This window comes from Pseudopodoces humilis, chromosome 3 (assembly GCF_049639895.1).
Source record: "Pseudopodoces humilis isolate 2021_Gansu_Grassland_sample_001 chromosome 3, ASM4963989v1, whole genome shotgun sequence".
Taxonomy (NCBI): Eukaryota; Metazoa; Chordata; class Aves; order Passeriformes; family Paridae; genus Pseudopodoces; species Pseudopodoces humilis.
This window is the reverse complement of record NC_142202.1, coordinates 75134867-75158009: the sequence shown is the minus strand read 5'-3', so window position 1 is coordinate 75158009 and position 23143 is coordinate 75134867. Positions and strand designations below refer to the sequence as shown.

Here is a 23143-nt window from a genome sequence, read left to right as displayed (position 1 = left end):
CACAAGCAGTTCATGGTAGCACAAACCCTGCCCACAGTATTTATGCAGGTTCTGTTTAGTATCAAAGTCAGGCAAAAATAAAAGGAGGAAGGAATGTTTTTCATGAATTTACAAAAGGACCACATGCTTTGTGTAGGATAAAAATTTTACCCTTTGCTGGATAATACTTCATCAACAAAGAAATTAACTGTAAGACAACGAAGTCTGATCTATGCCCCAGCTTTGGACTTCTAGCAATCTGAAAGCAAGCCTGCTCAGGCTGCTTTCAAGAATTCATCAAATAGTATCAGCACTATGACCTACTCCTTTCATTCTGCGAGCTCTATCACTAGATGATTTCCAGTGCCAGACTACCATCAGCATTTTTATTTCAGATAAATAATTAACCTCTCTGTGTCCTTTAATTTTCAATGGTATCACAAAAAGATATTATAATATAATTATAATATAATATAACAATTATAAAATAATTATAATATCCTAATTTAATTGACCTTTGTGGTGGGCTGATCCTGGCTGGATATCATGTGCCCACAAGAGCTGCTCTTTCACTCCCCTCCTCAGCTGGCCAGGGGAGAAGCAGTATTACAAAAGGCTTGTATGTTGAAGTAAGAACAGGGAGAGATCACTCACCTGTTACTATGACAGTCAAAACCTCAACTTGGGGAAATGAGATTAAATTATTACCAATTAAATCACAGTAGGGTAATGAGAAAATAGAGCTAAATCTTAAAATCACCTTCACCCCACCCACTCCCTTCTTCCTGAGTTTAACATTCTGCCTAATCATCTCCTCCCCACCACCAACACAGAGGAACAGGGGTAGCAGTCAGTTCACCACATATCATCTCTGCTGCTCCTTCCTCATCAGGGGGAAGACTCAAACTCTTCTCCTCCTCCACTGTGGATTCCTCCCATGGGAGACAGTCCTCCATGAACTTCTCCAATACAAGTCCTTCCCACAGGCTGCAGTTTTTCTTGAACACACATGTGTGGGTCCCTTCCACTGATACTGACTCTAGTGGCCATAGAGGAAGCTTCTAGAAGCTTCTCACAGAAGACACCTCTGTAGCCCCCCTGCTACAAAAACCTTGTCACACAAACCCAACAGAGAGTCATAAAAAATTCACTTTCTAGAGGTCTTAGTGCTTGAATGAAAGTTATAATTTTCTATTTTGTCCTATTATATTTCAAAGATTGTAAAACTCAGCAAAAGCATGTAAAGCTATGTACATTGACATTTTGTAAAAATTACCAATTCCATTAACTTTTTTCTTTCCCTCCATTCTTTCTCTTTAAATTTATATTTTTATACTAACTCCTTTAGAGAAAACCTCAATGTTAATTAGAGGCTAAAGCATATATACTAGCCAAAGCTCTTCTTTCTTTGATCTATATAAACTTTTCCTCTCGTAGTCTTCTTTAACATTTTTAGAATAAAATATGCAACCAACAGGAAAAAGGTTAACAGAATTTTCCAGAATAAATAAGAAATATTTTAGCAATGAACAAGAAAATCTCACCCAAAGTTCCACTCAGGTTTATGACTCCACAAGCTGAGAACACGATGAAGGAAAGGAAGCTGTAGCATTCTGCAGGGACTGCAAAAGAACATAAATTCAACAAATAATTCTGGTTTTAAAATATTGGAGCAAGAAAATTAGATCCCATGGGTAGTGTCTTTTAGAGCTGTGTAACCAGTAAGTCAGCAAAGGTAACTTCTGCATTTCTGACTGGCTTTGTACAGGTCTTTCCACCAAGGCTCTAAAAGAAACTAATCTGCCATTAGATAAATGTAAAATCCTCGTACAGACAATAATCAGTTTCAAACAGGAAACAAAAGCAGGAGAGGTTAGTTCTGCAGAGAAAAGAGGTCACCAGAATGATCCTACAAATAAAATCTTTACTGGGGTTCAGGGTCTTTAATATATAGAGGAGAAGAGGGAAATGCAAAACCATGACATGTGCTGCTGTTGAAAATGAATTGTTTTTCAGGTCAATTTAATAAAAACAAAGGTCAACTACAAAAAGGTACAGAGGGATCTCTTGAGAGTTAGTGGCAAGCTAACAGTCTACCCTGTAAAATTCAGTGCTAAAGCAATGCCTGTACTGAAAAAAGTTATCTGCACAGTGATAGATACTAAACCAATAATTACCATCCAGAAGAAAAACAGATCTTCAAATTTTCACAGTCTGCTCTATGAAAACATCAGCCATGTGTTCAGAATTGTTAGCAAAGGAACTGAGAAGAAAACCAGGAGCTAGGTATATACACTCTATATTTAGATAAACTACCTGCTACAATACACATCTGGCATCTCTTCAGTACTATGTTCAGCTCTGCACCACCTGATCTCTTAAAAAGCAACTGAAAAAAGGTATCATACAAGTCTACCAAGTTTTTAGTGGTACAGGGAAAGTGAAGCAGTTATGAGTGACTGCTGTGTCTCATAACAAGACTAGATAACTAGACAAAACACCTCTGGAGATCATCTTCTCCAGCCTCTCTGCTCAAGCAGGGCCACCTAAGTAGAGAGCTACAGTAGATAAAAATTGTCTCCTGATGCTCAGGGGGGAATTTTCTGTTTCAGTTTCTGCCCACTGCCTCTATCACCTGGCACCACTGAAAAGATCTTGGCTCTGTCCTCTTCAAGTATTTATATACATTGATAAGATCCCCCTGAGCCTTCTCTGCTTCAGGCTGAACGGTCCTGCCTCTCTCAGCCTTTCCTCACAGAAGGGATGCTCCAGCCTCTTCATCTTTGCAACCCTTCACTCTACTCTCTTCATTATGTCCATGTCTCTCTCAAACTGAGGAGCTCACATTTGGAAATTGTTTCACAAGTAGTTATGAAAACACTTGCCACAGGATGTTGTGGATGTCATAGAGCTTCTGTGAATTCTGTCAGCATTCGGGACATATTTCATATCATTATACAGATGTCTGTGTAGAAAGAGGTGAATCACCCATCTCTCTCTGCTGACTCCAAAGGATACATGGCCTTCTGATTTGAATACAGGTACCTAAGCACATACATGCACTTGCTTGACTAGCTTTAAATATACATAACAGAATTTGCTCACTCAAGTTTACATCCTTTATGCCACTCAACCTTACACTCTGAAGTATGAAGTTCAGCAGAGGCTTAGATGATAACATGTATCATAAAAGCTTTAAAGAGGAAAAGGTCAAAAACCAGAGAAATAACTGCTAATGTTTCATAGTAAACAATCATAGCTTCAGAAAATACTGCTATATCCTCAATTTTCCTTCTTAACAGAAGGAACCAGACAAGGCAAGAAGGTGTAAAAGCGTTCTGCATCCTTAACTGAGTTGAAAAGATTGTGCTACCCTGCATTTCTCAAGTCAGTAGCAACCAGTATAAAGCAAAGGACAAAGGACTCACAAGTGTCTATAGTTTATTCCTAACAAACCCAGAAAAAGAAAGAAAAATAATCCTACATATGTTCTCTCACCATCCCAGCTCTCTGTGCAAATAGCTACATCCCCTTTTGTGCTTTGTCCCCCCTGTGTGAAGTTCACATGTTTCTCTGTGCAGCATTAAAACAGGAGAATGACCTCATCCAAGCTGCTGCCTGGGCCCAGCTTAGTGCTTAAAGTGGAAAGCAAGCAGCAGCCATTTGGCTGTTGCATAAGCCATCAGCCATATCTTTTCAAGAAGGATGAGAGAGTGGGCAGTGATCAGCTGTTGCAAAGAAGACATCTAACCCAGTAAGAGGACTGCAGGCTTTGGATCCCATGTTGCTCCTGTGTTCCTTGCTTCCTGATGGCTTCCAGCAGCACTCTTCTCTGTGCTCTGTTTATCACTCTGAGTATGAAATATCTGTGTGTAGTGCAAATGGAATCTGAATGCTCAGATACTGGTTTGGATATACACTTATCTAAACTGCAGGCAGTGCTCTTTCCTGGCTATCATCTGTGACATGCCCCCCCCCCCCCCCGCCCAGGAAGGCAAAGATTTAGTTTCAGATAGGCATTGTTGAAGTGAGAGGCATGGCTTTAAAGCCCAGGAAGAGTGGATTCCATCCCCCTGCCTTGGGGGATGGGTCCTGTGAGTCCAGGAAGAGTTGCCCCACCCTGGACCTTCATGGGGTGGCAGCCCAGGGAGTTCTGATTGGGTTTGAGCCCATGGGGTTTCTCCCTTGCTGCGTTCCCATTAGACCCCCACCTTAAACACCACCCTGGTTCTGTCCCACAAAACCATCACCCTGCCTCTGTTCAGGGGTCTCTCTCTCTGGATCTAAGCTGGGTTGCTTCTTGTATTGAATAAATGGTTTCCTGAGCAGATGCTCATCTCCTTGAATCCCATGTCAGTCACTGGTAGCTGTAGCCTGCCTGGACATCATCCTTCATGCAACAATCATCCTTCAGGGAAGTGATTGACCAATTCAGCCAATAAACTCAAGTGGTTCCCTTCTGTTGCCACCATATATACATTTTTCTCCTGTTTTTTTTTCCTCTCTACTTAAAGGCCTTCCTCCATGAGCATGCACATGATCATTAAACATGTGCCTCCGCCCTTCTCCCTACCCTTCCAACTTCTCCAAAATTATGTAAAGATAGAACTAAAAGATGAAAGAAACCAAGAAGATAATTTCACAACAGCATTTCAGTCCTCACTCACTCCTTGAGAAAGGCAGATCCTGTAATTTCAAAGCCCCAGTCCTTGTTGAATGGTAATCACACAGCTTGCAAAAAGACAACCATGCCTTGATAGTTTAAATGGGTAAGTCTGCTGATGGTCAGGTACTCAAGCAAGAGGCAGATAGGTACCTTTTTGCCACAGCATTTTCACTTTTGGAACATGTATTCTCACAGATTCTTTTCAGATGCAAAAAAGCTTCATACAATCACTTTTTTCAATATCAGTGCCGAAATTTACTGTGTATGCACATTTTCTCTCAAGCAAGGTTCTCACTCATATACAACTTTCTTTTTATGGAACATAATAGACACAATTATTTCAATGAAGTACATACTTAAAGCTAAATAACACACAAATTCCATTCATCAAATATAATTATTGCTAGAACTATGGTGCCTGTTTTTAACAGCTTTAGAAGCTAAAAGGTTCCTGTTCAAAATTTGGATAGCATGCTCAACTGGAAATATAAGATTATATGTTATATGCAAAGCTGACATCAGTCAAAGCCAGGAACTCCAAAAAAGACAGAAGAGGGAAAATAACAGTGCCATAATAACAGTAAAGTTTAATGCAGATCAGAACACACTATGAACAGCTGCCAAAATGTTCAGTGACTTAATAAATCTGTCTGCTAAAAGCAAGCACATATTGGCAACACTGACCAGCACCAGAATTTCATCCAGCACACAAAAATAATTTTTATTCAGAAATCTGAAGACAGCACTGCCTGGTAGAGTGATTCTATTTCTTTGGGATATTTTAAGTGGTCTCAGAAGCTTCTTCATACTTTATAGCTACTATCAATGGTTTTATTCTACAGGCAAACTTTGGTAAAAAATTATTTTTCACAACATAAAAAAAATTAAAAAGCAAAATATTCTTAGGGGAAAAACAGTAAAAAGAAGCATGAAGGATGTGGGCTTATTTTGTTTTCAAAGGAATTTATGTGCCACATGAAAATACTCAAGTATATGCTGACACCACATTATCATACAAAGCAGCCCAGGACATACACCCCTCTAAATATGAATCAAGCATTGCTCCCTATGTAATTAAGCGCAGGCAGGAACATGTTACAATGGAATCCTTTCTGCTAACACCAGTGAAAAGAATGAGTCACAGCACAAAGCAGCAGGGACAATGTTCTTACTCACCTAAAAGGAACCAGCAGTTTTCAGTTTTAATACCTATTTACCTATAACCTAAATTGAAACTAATCAACTACACTGCATGAGTAGATGACCCATAAAACTATTCACAAGAGACATTACTTTAATTTAGGAAATTGTTCTTTTTTCCACTCTATAAACACTGCTGTGGCAATTTTCATAGGAAAGTGCTGTGGGAAACAGTCACCTCTGCTTTGGGTCATTTGGTACAATTAATTGCCCTCTTGATGATATTTCCTTATGACCTTAATTCAGAGAGCCATTAACTGTCAAGAAACGTCAGTCCTGGTAATCATTATCACTACTGAAAACCATAAATATTCAAAATGTTAAAAATAATTATATTTTCTTAGCTCTTGGGAAAAATTATGTTCTCAATTTTCAGATCATGTGAAAGGATTTGGGCAGTTCTAGGTTCATTCCTAGCTCTGTCATATTTACCCTGACTTTTAACCTTCCCACTAGTTCAATGGTCACATTAACTATAATCATGATGAAGAGCTGAGTGAGAATTGTAGTACCTTGAACAATAGCAAACATTGAACATTATAAAAAACATACTATTTTAATTCATAGTCTTCACCATGAATTAAATCATAGTGATATGAATCACTTTCAACTAACAAGTTGAAAGCTTCCTAAAAGATCGGACTCCTAAATTTTAAGCGGATTTTTGAATTACACACGCAATCACTATATGTCAGTTTAGCCAGAAAAAAATCCCAACACACAAAACCCAAAGCGTACCAATCCAGACAGGTTCCCATGACGAGCAGGAATCATAAGTCATCTTGTGCTGTTTTGTTCAGCTAATTATTATTCTCTTCCCAAATAACCTGCCAAAAAAAAAAGTGATATATTTACATTCAAGACAGGACAAAAGCAGAATAGCAAGATTTTTCCTGTAATAAAACTTTATTTTTACTGGGAGAAGTAGAATATGCTGTGTGTCCTGACAGAAGGCAGAGTGGATGCCCCCTTTTCAGAAAGGACTAAGGCATCAAAGTTTCATCAAACCAAGAGATCCTCAGCTATGTCACCTATGGATCATAAGAATCTCACCATTTCATACTAGTGTCTGTCAGGGCTGGAATATCACATGGTTTCAGGTCTCATTCAGCTATCCTTATTTCACTTGTAAACAAGCACACAGCAGCCAGCTGCCGTAAGTCTTACTGGATCTATTAAAATTAATTCTTACCCTTCATCCTGATATTTATATCCCTAAAGACATTCAAAACAATGACATTTAAATCTACTCCGAGCATCATAAAGAAGATAAATAATTTCTCCCCAAACAGTAAAGATAACAGCATTGGAAAAACAAAGGACAAGAAAACAGGTCTAGAGAGGAAGAATAAATCATTAAAGTTTCAATGCAGGATCTCAGCACTTCCTTTACATGTGCTTGCACCAATCAATCATCATTACACTACTAATATACCTCAAATAAAATCATTTCTGCAAACTGGACCTAACACAGCTAAAAAGCTGCATATTCTACCATGAGTTCATGACACAATCAGTTATCATCAGGTATCATCAGTTCTTAACTGAGAAAGCAAATTTTCAAGGTAGCTTCCCCTTATACTCTTAGAAGGAAGGCATACAATTTCAGTGAGCCTTGAAAATTGAGTTTATGTCACACTAACAGTTTTAAGTGACCTAATTAATTTATAAATATTGTTGTCGTATATACATATATGTATCAATCAAGAGGACAAATATATGAGACACTTTACATGCATGTTTTTGAAAGGCTACATAACTTTTAATTTCCGCAAGAATAAGCTTTAGGAACATCTCTAAGTCACCTCCACACTGGAACAAAAGATACCAGGATCCTTCAGGAACAGTTTTCTAAATAAATGATGCACACAGGGGCTGAAGGGCAAACCAACCAATGAGTTTACAATGGCCTTAAGCAAGGGAAGCAGTAACAACAAGCTGTGCTCTAAGACCACCCATAATGTACTGACCCCTCCAATCATTCAGTGCTGAGTTTCTATACCTGCAGCCAACTCAACACGGACTTCAAACACTCAAAACATATGGCTTGATTTGCCGGACTGGAGTCTGCTGAGACATCTGCCTTTTGCACAACACATTATCTAGCCACAAGGGAAGCCGGTGTCTGAAAGGTTTTTCTGATAATCTATTAATACAAACTGTTTTCCATGAGCACAAAAATTTGGTCTTTGCATTTATTCCACAGAACAAAGAGGGAAGGAAAACAGTTCTCAGGCATACCTATGTATAAAAGAAATAAAAAGTAGCCACTGGATTATTGTAGACTTTCTCAATTTGGTTTGCTCCCTCTTTAGTGAGGTAATATAAACAGGTAATCTTCCCTCTTCTGCTTTCTCAAGTGTCAAAGAAGTGAATAGGTTTGCAAGGAGGTAGAAAACTACCAGGAGCCTGGACAAGATTAAATACCTCAATAACCTGTAAGATCTTCCCACCAGACAAGCGCATCCTCTGACACAAGAGCCATTTCCAATCTCTACTTACATGATTATAGAAAATATTTCCAACTCTCACTAACATAAGAGTATCTTTAAAATCATAAGCATCTGAAAGAAACATCACAATGAACTAGGAAATTCCTTCACTTCAAGAGTCCAAGAAGGAAAAAAACAGAAGTACTTTTTCAGAATAAATCTGGAAAATTTTATTAAATTGGAGTACCTTGCAGAGCTTGCTGGGCAAGATTGCATTGGGTAGTTTTCTGTTGACACTTAGGGGTTAACTCTGTTTCATAATGAAATTCCATTTTTTCTACTCCATTATAAATGATTAGTCAGACTTTTTTCTAAGAACAGAAGGGAAAAGCTTTGTAACCCTTCATGAAATTTGAGTGCAAGGATTCCTGACCCTGTGAAGAGATCTACTTTTGGAATTACAACCTTGATGATATCAGTATTTACACCTAGCAGAGTTACTTAAAGGGCAGTCCTGACTTTTTCCTCCTTCATTCACTCATTCCTGAGCCCAGCTCCCCAGTCCCAAAGCAAAAGGAATAAACCGGACTAAAGCAGACCCTGGCCAGCAAATTTAAAAGCTTCACATTTCTGGCCTGAAGCTGAGAGATGCTGGGGAACACAGATCAAGGCTTAAGACATTGATTTAGCTTCCACATACTAAGAAGTATTTTAATTAAAGGCAGTCGGTCCTGTGCCACAAGCAAGAATGGTGCAAAAACTTACTGATGATCATAGAAAAATTTGCATCTTACTTTGATTCCCCAAACCTGTAGCTGTCGCTTCCAAAGAACTGAAATAGTGGAACTAAAATCACAAAGATCTTAAACATAATTAAAGGCGTTTCCCACAAGTATTCAGATTACATTAAAGACTTAGCAGGAGCCTAGAGAAGATCAGAAATATTATGGAATTGCTTTTCAAATGAGCTGTAGCTTTGTTACGTACTTTACTGACAATTCTCTACATCTCCTCATGCCTGGTCTCTAGCCATATTTTATCAATTTTTCCTAATATTTTCTTGGGATATAAAGTCAATCCACAGGCAACAATAAAGTGAAATACCAAAAGCTTGCTTCACAAAAGAGTCTGTCCATTAGAAGATAACAAGGAAGGAAAAAAGTCTGCTTCAAGTCAGAAAGCTTTAAGAGAGTTGTCCTAAGGCTATTTTGGCACTTCAACTACAAAAACTTCTCCACTCTATTCTCTGAATGAAAGACTGAGCTCTGTGAAAATTTTCCACCTTCATATACATTAATGTAAATATCTAAAGGCTCCTTGCATTACATCATTCTTACTTACTCTGTTGTGCCCACATACAACATACACTATTGCATTGCCTTCTGCTAAAAACAGGGGAAGATGAATTTTTTGTCAGTAGTTTGGACAACAGCTGTTAGCACACTGTCTTCTTTTGTGAAGGCTTATAAAATTCAGCTTATAAAAACAGTAATGCCAGCAGCGGCACTCTACACTGGTGGAATTTAAGCTGTCTCCCACAGAAATATACCTGTTTCTTGAAACAAAATTTATTTTAACAAAAATTCATCTCTCTATAAAAAGATGTAGGGATGTTAATGAAAAAGTGATTAGAATGACCAGATGTGTACACTCTACACACAATGTGCTGCCCACAAGTCCCTGGGATTTGATTTAGCTCCCAGAGCAAAGTGATCAGCCCTGCTCCTGCTTTTCCCTCAGGGATTCAGGTTATGCTAGAGCCAAGTTCTGTGCCTGCCCAGGAGTCATGCTGCTGCAATACAGGTGTTACAGATTTCACTTCTTGGCATTTATTCACATGGAAGAGGTGCTGGTAGGAAGTTAAATGAGGTGACTACCTTTCACAGCATCCTGCTCTGAGAGTGCTCAAAGGCTGCAATGGTAATATTTATCTGAGAACTAAGCAAAGATTTATTTTATATGCCTATTTATATTATAACCTTTCTTCTCATACATATACACACATGTCCACATGCGCATTTATTTCCAATACTTATTATTATCTCTATTCAACCAAAGACAAACCTAAAATGCTTAATACAAAATAATCATCAGTTATAAGGTTCCTTTGATTTTTTTTTCCCCCAGATTTACCTTATACTTTGCTTTTAGTCTAAATTAGTCTATTAAAGATAAGCTACGTGTTACAATAGTAATTTATTTTTCCTAATACAGAAACAGGGAATGAACAAACTATCAAATTATTGATAGTTACCTGTGTCATCTAATTAATTTGATAGCTTCAGAATTATTTTTGGGTCATGTCAGACAACTGGAATAAAACTTTAAAGACAGCAACTATTACGGTGAGATGACGTATTACAGACATTCAGACCCTATGCAATACAGGCACTAACAACTTCTGTACAGATCCAACAAGCAGGGCTTGTAGTATGCATCCCAAAGAGGAAAAAAAAAAATCAATTAACATTTGCAAGCCAAAAACATTTAAATGAGCTAGTCTGATGATTTTAAAAGTACACTTTTCTTTCATGTAATACTAGAGATCAGTACTTCAATTTTTTTGGTTTTTTTTTAATTATAAAAATGCAAAGGAAACAAATATGTGCATCAACTGAAGAATTCAAATCCTTTTTAGGAACCATTTTTTAAAGTACCTTATTATTACTTCTTACAAATAAATTAACAGTTAATTGAAGGGATTTTGTACTGCTCATTTGTTCTGTGCTACTTTGGACCTTTTAAGCAAACAGAAGACCAAATCAAATGCCTTCCATAGATAGTTACAGCAGTTCTGAGTTCACAACCTGCAAAATTAGGAAAGGTTTCTTTCTATGGAAAAGCTCCTTCAGTAATAAGTTAGGGATTTTCACACTATTTTTAAAAAGTAGAGGAATTAAAAAATAAAAAACTGAAAAAACATCCCCAAAAAGAACAAACCAACCAACCAAAAAAATCCACTGAAAAATAAAAACATCCCTCAAACCTACAAAGAAAAGTATTACCTTACCAGAAAGGTGTAATCCATTATTTCCTGTTGTCTTCCACCTTGGTAGCTCAAGATACATTTCCCTACTCAACCAAAGGCTGTTTAAGTATGCTCAGCTAATGAATTTTGCAGTGTTTCTTCAGTTATGGAGATTATTCAGTCTCTACTTAGACATGAAATTGAACCTGAGAAAATACTGTATGGAATTTATCATCCTGCACCCAGAATAACTCTAAACAGCGTAAGTGTAACATAAAACTTCTAATTCAATTACAACTACTCGTAATAGCTGAAAAATTCAGACCAAGAGATTCATATCAACCTTCTAAAACACTGAAACACACCAAAGTTAGAAACAACTCAAAGTTATGGGCATGATTTATAGGAAAACAAGTGCAATGACATCTGCCATGAAATCAGAAAATTAAACCCTTGCCTCTATGATCTCCATAAATCTCTTTATAGACCGCAATGATACTGCTGAAATTAGCATTATTCAGAATAAGACATCAAAAACCAACACACAAAATCAGAAGTGATGCTTCTCCTGTATTTTCAACTCAGGAGGAAAAAAGAAAAAATCTCTTTATCGACAACTTTCTCATGGGTCCTACTGCTCCTTCCACCATACAATCAGCACACAGAGAGTGACTTATAGGAAAGATTCGAGGTATCAGGAGCACCCAGCCACTAGGACAATTAAACTTCCTCAGTTCCAAAGCCCCTCAACAAAGGAGTGATTATAGAGGAAAAGCCATGTTTTGACAGTCATGGAGGGAAAAATTATAATTTTTTATAATGCCTTAATGCCATCTTCACAAAGACCTCTGTTGTCTACCTGGCAGAAAAGACCAGAAACAGTTTTCTCAAATGTACTTACTCTAAATAATAGTTGAAACACTGCATGTTGAGAAGGTTTAACACTGCTGGAACAATGACACATTGTCCAGAACATGTTTTACTGGGAACAGTTTAATCTCAATTTACAACACATAGAATGGAAATTCTACCAACCACCTGTACATACTTGAAAACCTTCCTTAGCCTTCCACTTCATATTTAGCTTGCAAACTATCTTTGCTTGGCAAGTTCTTACCATTTTCAGTCTTACCAAGAGCTCTCCAGACCTTTGGGTTAAAGAAGTAGCTAAGGCAAGTTTCTGAAGCTCCATACACTGAACCATCACCCATCCTCCTCCCAGACCATCTTATCACCAGGAGAGGTTGCTATCTATCCTGCAGGTTCAACTTAAGTTTTTATCACTATTAGCTGCATGCTTAGCTAGAATGGCTCAGGTACGATGCTTGCCGTTTTCACTGGTAAGGAAAAAAAAAAACAAAAACACCACCTCTGCTCTATCAGTCATTAACCCTGGCCTGGAAACCTGATACATTTTCAGCAAAAGCACTAGAAAAGAAGAGCCAGGTATCTTCTTGGGCAGAGCAAGTATCAAAAGCACAATTCAATTCCCTTGCTCTGAGCAACTTCATGTACATATTATCAAATAGCTACAATATGGATGTTTATACACAAAGTTCAAAACCTGTAACTTCATCAGGTCTGTAGAAGCTCTGTTCTTTCTCAAGTACTCTGAAGCAACTCGGCTCACTTCCTCATATCAGTTTTTCAGTCAGACCATACTGCTGCCAGGTCTTTATACACTGTTAGATACCTACCGGTCAGTAGTTTGAATGACGATTTTAGAACCTGTTTCACTGTACAGCTTCTGTCCATTTTCTAATTTCCATAGCCATTTTTTGTTCAGTGATCCAGGTAGTTTTGAGTGGGAAGTTAAGGTACCTTTTGTAAATACTAATAAAGCAATGAAAGTTAACAAACCATAAAATACAGGAAATTAGCTTCTCATCACATCATCTAGCTACCCACCTAAATGAGTTTAAAATACCAGCTTCAAGCAGTCTGATATTCTAGGGACACCCAGTTGCCACTTCATTTATAGTCTGTTTCCTTAGCAACACTGTAATCCATCTGTCTGCAGAAAACTAAATTCTCAAACCATATCCTCCTGTACACCGGAAATAGGCTCAAAACCATTTATATTTTAAACAGCCATCGTGATTACTGAGCATATAAATGAATCTGAAAAGGCAATAGTGTCCTTAAAACACACATGCAAATTCTCACTGCTCTAGTTTGAAAAGCTGGTTCCCATACTGAGAGCATCTTCCACCAAGAGTTTCAGAAATGAAAATGTTTCATCTTTGTTTCACCATGTCCAGCTGAAGAGGCTTTCAGAACTGCACCTGGTTAATCAGTTCTCTTAAGACTTTTCAAAGAGAAGTAATTTTAAGACCTAGGATGTAATGCCATTAATGGCAGCCAAAAAAGCCCTGATGACAGTTGATCACACTACAAAGTAGAGCGACTTGTCTTAAAAGTACTTACTCTTCAACTTTTTGCATCTAAAACTATAAACATCATCTATACAAACAAAACTAAAAATCTAGTCCACAACTTTAAACATTACTGCAAAAGTAACAGGTTCAAAATATTCAGGAAATCCAAGTGAAGAATTGGAGGGTAACTAGCAATTTCCCAAAACTGGATAACATCAGACTTCTATAACCAGAATGAATGGATACAACTTAAAATCAAAGAATGTATCTTAAAAATACACCATTTTGCATGAATTTGGCAACTTAAATTTTGCAAAGGATATTCTACACATCTAGTTATGCAGAATAGAACCAGCACTGCCTATATCTCAAAGACTCATCAACAGCAAGCCAGTCTTTAATCCACAGACTACCTCTGGCATGCAGTGAACCATTTCAGTTCCGTAAAACTTTGCGTGACTCGGCTGTACAGTGGTGGCACGCAAGTCCACATTGCCTGACCTGCTGATAGCAATGAAGAGAGATTTGTGCAGGTTGAGCATTGAACCCGATAGGCCTTTTGGCAATGTCTGCCAAAACTGGCAAGTGCTCATCAATATGAAGCACCAACCTCAGACCTCATGGAAGTCTGTTTCCATACCAGCATCTGGTTTTACACACATCATCCCCCCTCCTCCTTTTCTTCCTACTAGGGCTGAGACTAATCTCACCTAATTTCAACACAGCTTTGAGGTAAGCACACAAGCTTACTCAGCAGTCAGACAGAACACGCATTTCTGGAAAGTGAATTCACCTAAATCATGTCACGTACCTATTTATTTCTCTTGTTTTGTAACAGTACTGAAGTATGAACACCTCTGGGTACCTATAATGGTCTGCATATGTCTGCCTGAAATCTGACTCATGCTTCCATGTAAGAGCAACATAATACTTAATAGCTACATTCTGCAATTCTGTAGTTTCAGCAAACTACAGAAATTGCCCTGTCAACAGCTGACACCAGCCTCCCAAAAGAGTGATTCACCAGGGCCCGCCTTCCTGGAGTTAAGATGCTGGGATCCTCAGGGTGCTCTGTAGCTTGCAAGGATGCCACGAACACTGTAACAGAATTAAGATAACCCATCTTTCTCATCATTTCAGAAGTGTGAAATCTTGCAGGACCACAAAAGCGATTGATTAGTCTCTGACCCAATGCCTAATCACACTCATTTATACTGGCATCAAGAAACAAAGAATCTGATTATTTATTCAAATAGCTACATATCCCACGAGGAGAGATAGACTTTGCAAACAGTGCAAAAAACCAGAAAGAATATTACAGGGCTATTTTATTTTCAGCCTTGCTGATAATAGCTTGAAGTATATCACCATATTGGCAGTGTACCATGAAGATGCTTTCTCAAGTCTATAATTTGTGGCAGCCTTGAAAACATACACTTAATCCAGTTCATTTGGATCTAACAGTTTAACAGCGTAAGTGCTATTACCTGAGATTTCATGCTTTGATTTGATATCTCCAGAAAAGATGAATGCATTTGGAAATTGCCTTCTTATCAAAATGAAGGGAATGGGGAGAGAAAACACTCCTAACTTCAGTCAGCAAATGCACTCAACCCCATCCCTATCGGCATAATAAATGCAATGGCAATTTCTGATGGCAGATGCCCCAGTATAGGTAATGCATAGTACAACTTCTCCCTGTTATAAATTCTCTCAATATACCTTTATGAGTCATTATTAAATATTGCCAAATTTCTTTCAAATGTCACCTCCTTATCATAAGTGACACACTTGGAACTAGAGCAGACATGCTGAATGAATTCAGTCATGTAAAGGATAGAATTAGCTTTTCTCAGCTCTACCAACTCACAACCCTTCAAACCAGAAATAAGGCATGTGGTGGGAGGCCTCACTGCAATTCAGCTGATTTTGCTTCAAAAATAAAAAGGTAGTTCCTTTCCAGGCCACATGATTTTCCCAGAGTACTCAAACATATGAAGGTCCGGGGTACTAGTGGGCATGTGTGCATTGTTAAGAGAATGAAAGTACAAATATAGAACACACATTTCTTCTAAGTTTCATAACGTGTCTTTGGCTAGATGTGGGAAGTTTAGATTTTTGTTCGAAGATTTACCTTGGTTCTTAAAGCCATTTTGGTAATAGGATGAAGCACAGGAAATCTGGATATGAACTTTAAATCATTATCTGCACTTTGGAATTTATATATGCAAAAGCATTTGCATATACAGTTAGTTGTCAAAATACATGTATATTCTGTTCAATACTTTTAAACACACTCACAAGTCCCATGTAAGATTCAAGAAAATGGTCTAGAGAAAATTCAGAAGTGACAACTGACAGAAGAGTCAAAATCAAAATCAAGCAATAAAAGGCTTGTTGAAGTATTATTTACTGAAAATAAGGACTTAAGATTTATAATGTGTTTCCAAATTACATTTCAAGTCTTTGACAAAAAAAGTCATCTCTATTTTTCACAAGGTATCAGTCTCTTTCTATCATTATAGAAAATGAACCTTGTACAATCCTTTGAAAGGGATTATTTTACGAATTACACTACTGATGTGGAAAACTAGCAGCAATAACCACTTCTAAGTAGTATCAGGTTTTGAAGTTCCAAGACAGCTTTAGAAAGACAGGATTATTATTTCACGATTTGCATTAGAAATACACACTTTTTTCTCTGCTTTGTTGCATGGTTTTTCTCTTGTGCTCACAGCAATCAAAACTGAACACCTCTTGTTTGTGAAATTTTCTGCCCTCACCCCATCACTTTTTTGCCTTTTTAAAAGGGAGGATAACTTGCACAAGACAGTAGGGTAATGAAGATAATTTAACTTTTCCTGAAGAACTGAGATACAGACATGAACATCAGCACAAAAGAAATACACACTGAAGTTAATTATTAAGCATTCAGAATAGGCTGCAAATAAGACATGTGATCATATACTGAACAATGACAAGAAAATAAAGGAATGGAAAGGTGCTCACTAAGGATTGACCTTGCCTAAATGTAGCTGGACTGAAAGCTGGATAGAAATGCTAAGATCCATTGAGACTGTAATGATACAAAGCAGAGAGACACTGAGCAAATAATACAGCCATAGGCAGAATAAAACTACTTTCTGAACAGGCTTATTTTTCTCCCCACTGACAGTGCCTGGAAGGTGAGCTGAGACTACCTCAATGTGAGTGTAGTACTCTGCACATAATTTCTAACAGAGCCCTCAAAAGTAGCCTGTAGTCAGTGGGTTCAAATTTCCCATGCAGGGGGTCCATACACCTAACAAGGTGGGGAAAAAAAAATTACAGGATGACATAGCTGGCTTTCATAAGCCCAGCTTGAAGACTTAGATTTACCTCCTAAACCATCAGCATCTATTCACCACACACAATGAGGCAGTCACCTGATGGAAAATACAATGAATGATCATGTGTGAGAAAGGAGAAAATTCAAACATCTGTCTCAAAAAGAAAGGCTAGCAAAAGACTTTTATTTTTCCTCCATAAACAAAAAAGTAATCCAACTGATTTGTCCAGCCTGCTACTGAATAAGGTGTGCAACCATGGCTGGAAAAGAATTGGTTTTTATGTACTTGGCAAAAGTTATCTATATTTTTAACAGAAAGTCCTATTAAGCATTAGAAAAATATTAGAAAAATATCTGCTGCTTTTAAGAGCACAAGAACCTCATTCTTCTTGAAGGAAGGAATTCTTCCTTTCTTCAGGAAAGGACCAGGAAAATTGACACAAGCTACAGAATGGTAACTTGAAATAGGCCTTAGGGAAAAAAATTCATAGTGACAATGGTCAAACACTGGAACAGGTTACTCACACATACTGTGTAATTTCCATCCTTTGTGATATTAAAAACTCAAGTGGACATGACCCTGAGCAACTTCATCTAACTTTCAACCTGACTCAGCTCTGAGCAGAGCAGTGGCCTACATGACCTCCGGAGGTCTCTTCCAATCTCAAGTTATTCTGTCATTCTGTGTCCCAGCCTCAGTTCACCCAGGTTAGAACAGCAATTATTTCTTCACTACAGCCTGAAAAATCCAAGCATTGGATCTGAAAGCCAGTTTCCCCTTCGCTTTTTAGACCTGATCTGGTTGGCCAGCTGACCTGATCCATGCAACCATAGGGCTGCACACTAGATTAGGACAAAATAGCCACACTGGCCAAATGAAGTGACTAACAACTACAAATTATTTATTAAATCAACCAAGAAAAGGATTTGGCAGGAAAATGTAGAAAGCAGCAGGAAGAAACAGGTAAGTAAAATATTGCAGGGAAAACAACAGTAAAGTCACCAGACAGCATCACCCTGCGGCAAACAGAATGAGAACTGTGCATCAACGCTTCAAGTCAGTTATATTGTGCTACATAAAAAATAGGAGGTAATGGGGGTTATTTCATATCCGATATATAAAGGTGCTATCTCTCTTTATTGTCAAACCACCGATGGATCATGACCTACTATTACATTTTAGGAAGTTACAGCCTAAGCTGGCATTTAGAGGTTTTCACTCGGCTAACGACATCAGAAATGATAAAAAATATCCCAGAAAAAAATACACCTTTTGCTTCTATTTCTTTTAGGCGTAAAAAAAAAAAAAATCACTGAAAAAATTACATGCCCAAAAACTATGTTAAATAAAATTAAGGTTTGAAAGTCAAGTTCTGAAGACTTGAAAAGTAGCAGTTAAACCCTGTGACTTCAATTAAACCCTTTGACATAGGCTTTAACTATGTGACTAAATACTACTTATCCACACAGAATCCATCTTCTTTCAGAAGGTGCACTGCTTACCAAGATGAACAAGTGTTCAAAACCTTACTTTCTCTACAATTATTGTACGTCACTATGTCACATTTAATCAACATGATTCAAGCCTTGCTTTAGGAACTACAAGGAGGAGAAAATCCAGGAGAGATGCAAAAGTCATAACCAGTCACTAATTTTGGTTGTCTTATTCGAGATGCAAAGCGTTCTGAAAAAAAATTGGGTCTTAGATAATATAAGGCACAGTTCCCACCGGCCACATCATCATTACTTCAAAGCTTTAAATTTCCAAACTCTTCTGCGCATATGTGGTCTCAATAATATTCTTTTAAACACAGCTTGTGTATAATAAACATCTAGATTGAGGTAAATTAGGTTACAGCTATGCAAGAGATTTCTTAAAGTGCCATTCAAACCAAAGGGACTCCTCAGATACCTCCAACACATGTTTAAGTGTAAATCCACCTTACCAAACCAGACTTTTGGTCTGGTAAAACCAAATTTGCTTTTACACAGGCCAAGCTGCCTGTTTGGGAAAGCACTTTAGAGCATTAACCCGGTCCCATCATATACTTCAGATTTACGCTAGTGTCTAGGTATTATCCTCAGCTGGAAATGAGATGGTTAAACAACTTTCCTATTCAAGTTCAAACTGTGCTACTAGCTAGGTTAGCAAAATAAAAATTGCCAGCAAATTATAGAGATAAAAAGTACACCATTCTATTAAAGTATTTTATATGTCTATGAGAGGCAGCAAAACCTGACAATTTTCTACCTGAAACTCTACTTCTGGATACAAGTAGGATTTCTTAGATGATAGTTATACTTCCTCTTGCCTCACCTTATTTTTAACAACTAAGTCTGACATCCTTTGAAGCATTAAAAAAATCAAAACAACTTGCTCTGTCCAACTTGCTACTTGTAACAAAATAATTATGGAAGTCCACCTGACTGCAGGCCACGGACCTTCACATCTAGCCATCAGGACTGCTTAAGGACATGCACTGCCCTTGGGAGCACATTCCCAGACAACCAGAACAAGTCACATAAGCCTCTTCCTGGTCCTCGTCAGCTCTCCCTTATGGACAAGTGAGAAAACCACCAAACCTTCACCTACTCCCTCTTCACACACATGCACAAGCAGAGAAAAAAGGAAGAAAGCAGCCCTGGCACTTCTAAGCAGATGACTATGAAAAGCAGCATTTTATAGTGCCAGAGATCTTAAATGCAGGGAAATTAGATCACTACAATTGAGTACAGAGTTAAGGGAGGCTACCTGCAGATAGACTACGTTACAGATAGACCATGTCCACACCAGTAAACCAAGCAATGCCAGGAATCATTCCCTGGAAATGGAATTCACTGTCACACAGACTGCTGAGCTGCCACACACCAGCACAGCATCCTCGTAACATAAGCCAGCTACAGGTCTCCCATGCAAATTTCCTGTTCTGGAAGGCAAGAGAGTTAAACAGCATTGACAAGGGCTAACCCACAGCACTTAGCTTCAGAACCAGAAAATGGTCTTGGGTGCATTTCATTAACTACAGAGAAGTGATCATAGCCTCTCCAAGCTTTATCTCTTATTATGCCTAGAGGAATCAAAGTGGCAAATGCAATGATGAAGCACACAAGCAATGCCTGATCAGCAGCACCTGACAAAAGTCACCTACGCATTGTAGCACACAAGAAGAAAATTAAAAACTCGTAGAGTTCATCATGCCTTCTTTCTGTTTCCTCTGAGTAGGCAGACACTGCATATGAACTACTAATTTCCTGAGTCTCATTTATTTTCTCACTTGAAAAAAAAAAAAGTTTTATACATTTAGGATACATTCTTACAGGACGGCTACTCTCTAATAAAAAAGAAAGGTAGAACAGCTAAGAGAACATACTTTAGAGTGCTGATCTTTTGGCAGTAGATATTTCAAAGGGAAGTTACTTAGAAATTATTCTTCTTCTAATTACTAGTCATTACCAAATTTACTTCCGTAGACCAAGAATGTAATACTAGTGGGTCTATATTATTATGCTGGAGCTACAGCAACATAGGCAAATACATTTTCACAATAGATAACTGCGCAAAAAGAACAAAAAACCCCATATTTGACAACTGAAAATACACAGCTATTCTGTGTAACTAATCGTTAAACAAATCTCTTTGACATTTCTTTATATTTTCAGTTAACTTGAAATGGTCTATTTAAAACTGACCTTTTCATAATCTGATGCCTTTGCTCTAATGTTAGAACGTGCAATATGTCCCACAGAAAATGCAATATGCAAAACCCATTTGCCACTGCTTAAGCATTCATTATCCATTTCAGTAAGGACAAACAATTTTGTTTAACAACCTTCTTGGGCACGGGTCTCACTTTTCCACTTTGCCTAGCTCTGGTCATTAAAAATTCCTATGTTACCTGTATCTTTCTGCAAATGAACTGTTTCCTTGGAAAAATGTTTTTGTTCATTTACAAGAAAAACTTTATCATATGCATTGTTATATATATATACACATATACATACACTAGGCTGCAGCGTATCATTTGACTTTTACAAAACAAGCTTGGAAAACCATGCGGCACACGCAAACAAAAATTACATACTCTTTTAAGTAGATTAAAAACCATCAAAACCAAGCGAGATGTTTCTATTTGTTTTTTCCAGGAGCGGCACGCACACACGGCACCTACACCGACAGGTTCGAGAGTAGAGCAGAAGCAGCAGCAGCCTGACGAGCAGGTGACAGCGAGCAGAGAGCTCCCCCGTGCCTCTCTAAGCAGTGTCCCAGGAGCTGGTGGGAGCCAGGCCAGCTCCCGGGACGGAACCCCGGCCGGAAGCGCGGCCCCCGCCCGCCGCCCCCGCACCCGGCCCCACCGCTGCCGGAGGAGGACGAAGCCCCCACAGGCGGCTCCACGGGCCCCGAGACGCGGCCGAGCGCGCCCACCCGGCTCCGGCAGCGCTCCCGCCCCCACTGCCAGCCGACGGTTCCGGCGGCCCCGCCGGGAGAAGAGGCGCCCGGCCCCCGGTGCCCACGCAGCCTCCTCGGGGCGCCGATCCCCAAGCAGTCCTGGACCACGGGCACGGATGCCCGGGGCTAGAACGCCTTCCCGACGGTGAGACCGCAGCCGGGGGAAGCGGCACAGCCGTGGGTCCCCAGGGCAACTCTCTCCCCGCTCCCGCCGCCCGTCCCGCCGCCCCTCGGCCGGGCAGAGCAGCAGCCGGTCCCAGCTGCCGTGGCCGCGGCGCGACACCGCCGCTCGCCTCGCCTCACCTCACGGTGTGGCCGGAGCCCTGCGGAGCCCGGCGCAGCACAAGCCCGGCCTGAGCCCATCCCTCCGGGAAGTTTCCTGCCATCACAGCGGTCGGGGAAAACAAAAGCTTCAGAGCCGGGAGCGGGAGGAGGAAGGGCAGCGCAAGCAGAGAAGTGAGGGGCATTGCTCGCTCGCCGCGCCGCTGCCCTCGGATGCCGACTCCCGCGGAGGGCAGCCCGCTCAGTGCCGCCTCCCCATTTGCTTCGGCGGCAGCTCTGCTGCCCGGGCAGCGCCGCGGAACCGGCGGACCGAAGACCAGGCAGGCGAGCCAGCGCCTCCCTCCTTCCCTCCCTCCCTCCCTTCCCTCCGTCCGTCCCGCCCGCCGGCAGCGCGCCCCGCGCCGCCCGTCCCGCCCGCTGCCGCCGCCGCAGAGCCGCCGAGCCCCGCCCGCGCCGCGGCTCCGCCTCCCGGGGGCGCGCGCACGCTCCGGCCGAGCGGCACCCGCCGCCCCCGGTGGCCGTGGGCGCTTTCCGGCGGAGCGGCCGCGCCACCCCCGTGCCCCGCTCCCGCGGGCGGTGCGAACTGGGCTCAGCAGAGCCGCAACCCTCCCGTGTCCTTTCTCACTTCCCAGCGCCGAGCAGGCTGTTCCTATAAAGTTGGAGGCGTCTCCTTAGAAATCCAGGTAAAAGATGCTGAGGAGCAGGATTAACAAATGCGAAGGAGCACCAAGCCTCCTGCCAGGCAGAGACATAAATACGGTATGCGCTTGGTGGTACTGCAGTCCTGGTGTACATAAAAGGAAAAGTAATGTATCTCTAAGCGTCACTTTATTATACAGAGTTGTTCCAGCTGATTTTTAAGGACTAAGACAAACCGTTATGTCTCCTCATTGCCCACGCAGCTAACTTGATAAGGAGGATATTCCAAATAGGATGTAGTTGCAATGCTGATGTTGCATAGTATGTGGCATTGGCAGCCATATCACTTCCAAACTGGGATACGGTGACTACTTTTTCTGAGAAGAGTAAGGCCATATGCCAAAACTCACTATATCATATTAAATGGCTATGAAAGGATGTAAATTGATACTAAAACTATATTCTCTTACAGAGCTTGGTGTCTGAAGGAAGAGTCTTTCACAATCCCTATTCAAAGTGCATTTACCTGATTGCCACTAAACACATCTCTCTCTCTACATCAGATCACGACTGCACAAAGTGAACTCAGACCATTAAAGAAGAGAATAAGAAAGCTTCTCGTTCTCCCAAATGGATCTCTTAAGCACACAGCTGATGGGATGCCAGCAGAATGCTAGAAGCTACATCTAATCAAACCACTGATACTGCTTTGATTTTTGAGGAGTTCAACTCTTGATTGAGTTTGGCAGCCCTGCACCCACAAGGCTATGCCTGGGAACTGCAAGGCAGAGAAAAAACAATTCTTTCTGTCTTTGCAAAAATCT

The 23143-nt window shown here is 40.0% G+C and overlaps 1 protein-coding gene across 1 annotated transcript in view; it reads right to left on the bottom strand.

Moving 5' to 3' along the window:
• GPR63 (G protein-coupled receptor 63) overlaps positions 1 to 21989 on the bottom strand; it is a 28576-nt gene extending 6587 nt beyond the window's left edge. Inside the window, exons 1-3 of the mRNA XM_088053644.1 lie at positions 21702 to 21989; positions 6584 to 6672; positions 1524 to 1601 (exon numbers count right to left, since the gene is read on the bottom strand). The gene's annotated coding sequence lies outside the window, so the exon portion shown is untranslated. The remainder of the gene's footprint in view (positions 1 to 1523; positions 1602 to 6583; positions 6673 to 21701) is intronic.
• Positions 21990 to 23143: the final 1154 nt, after the last annotated feature.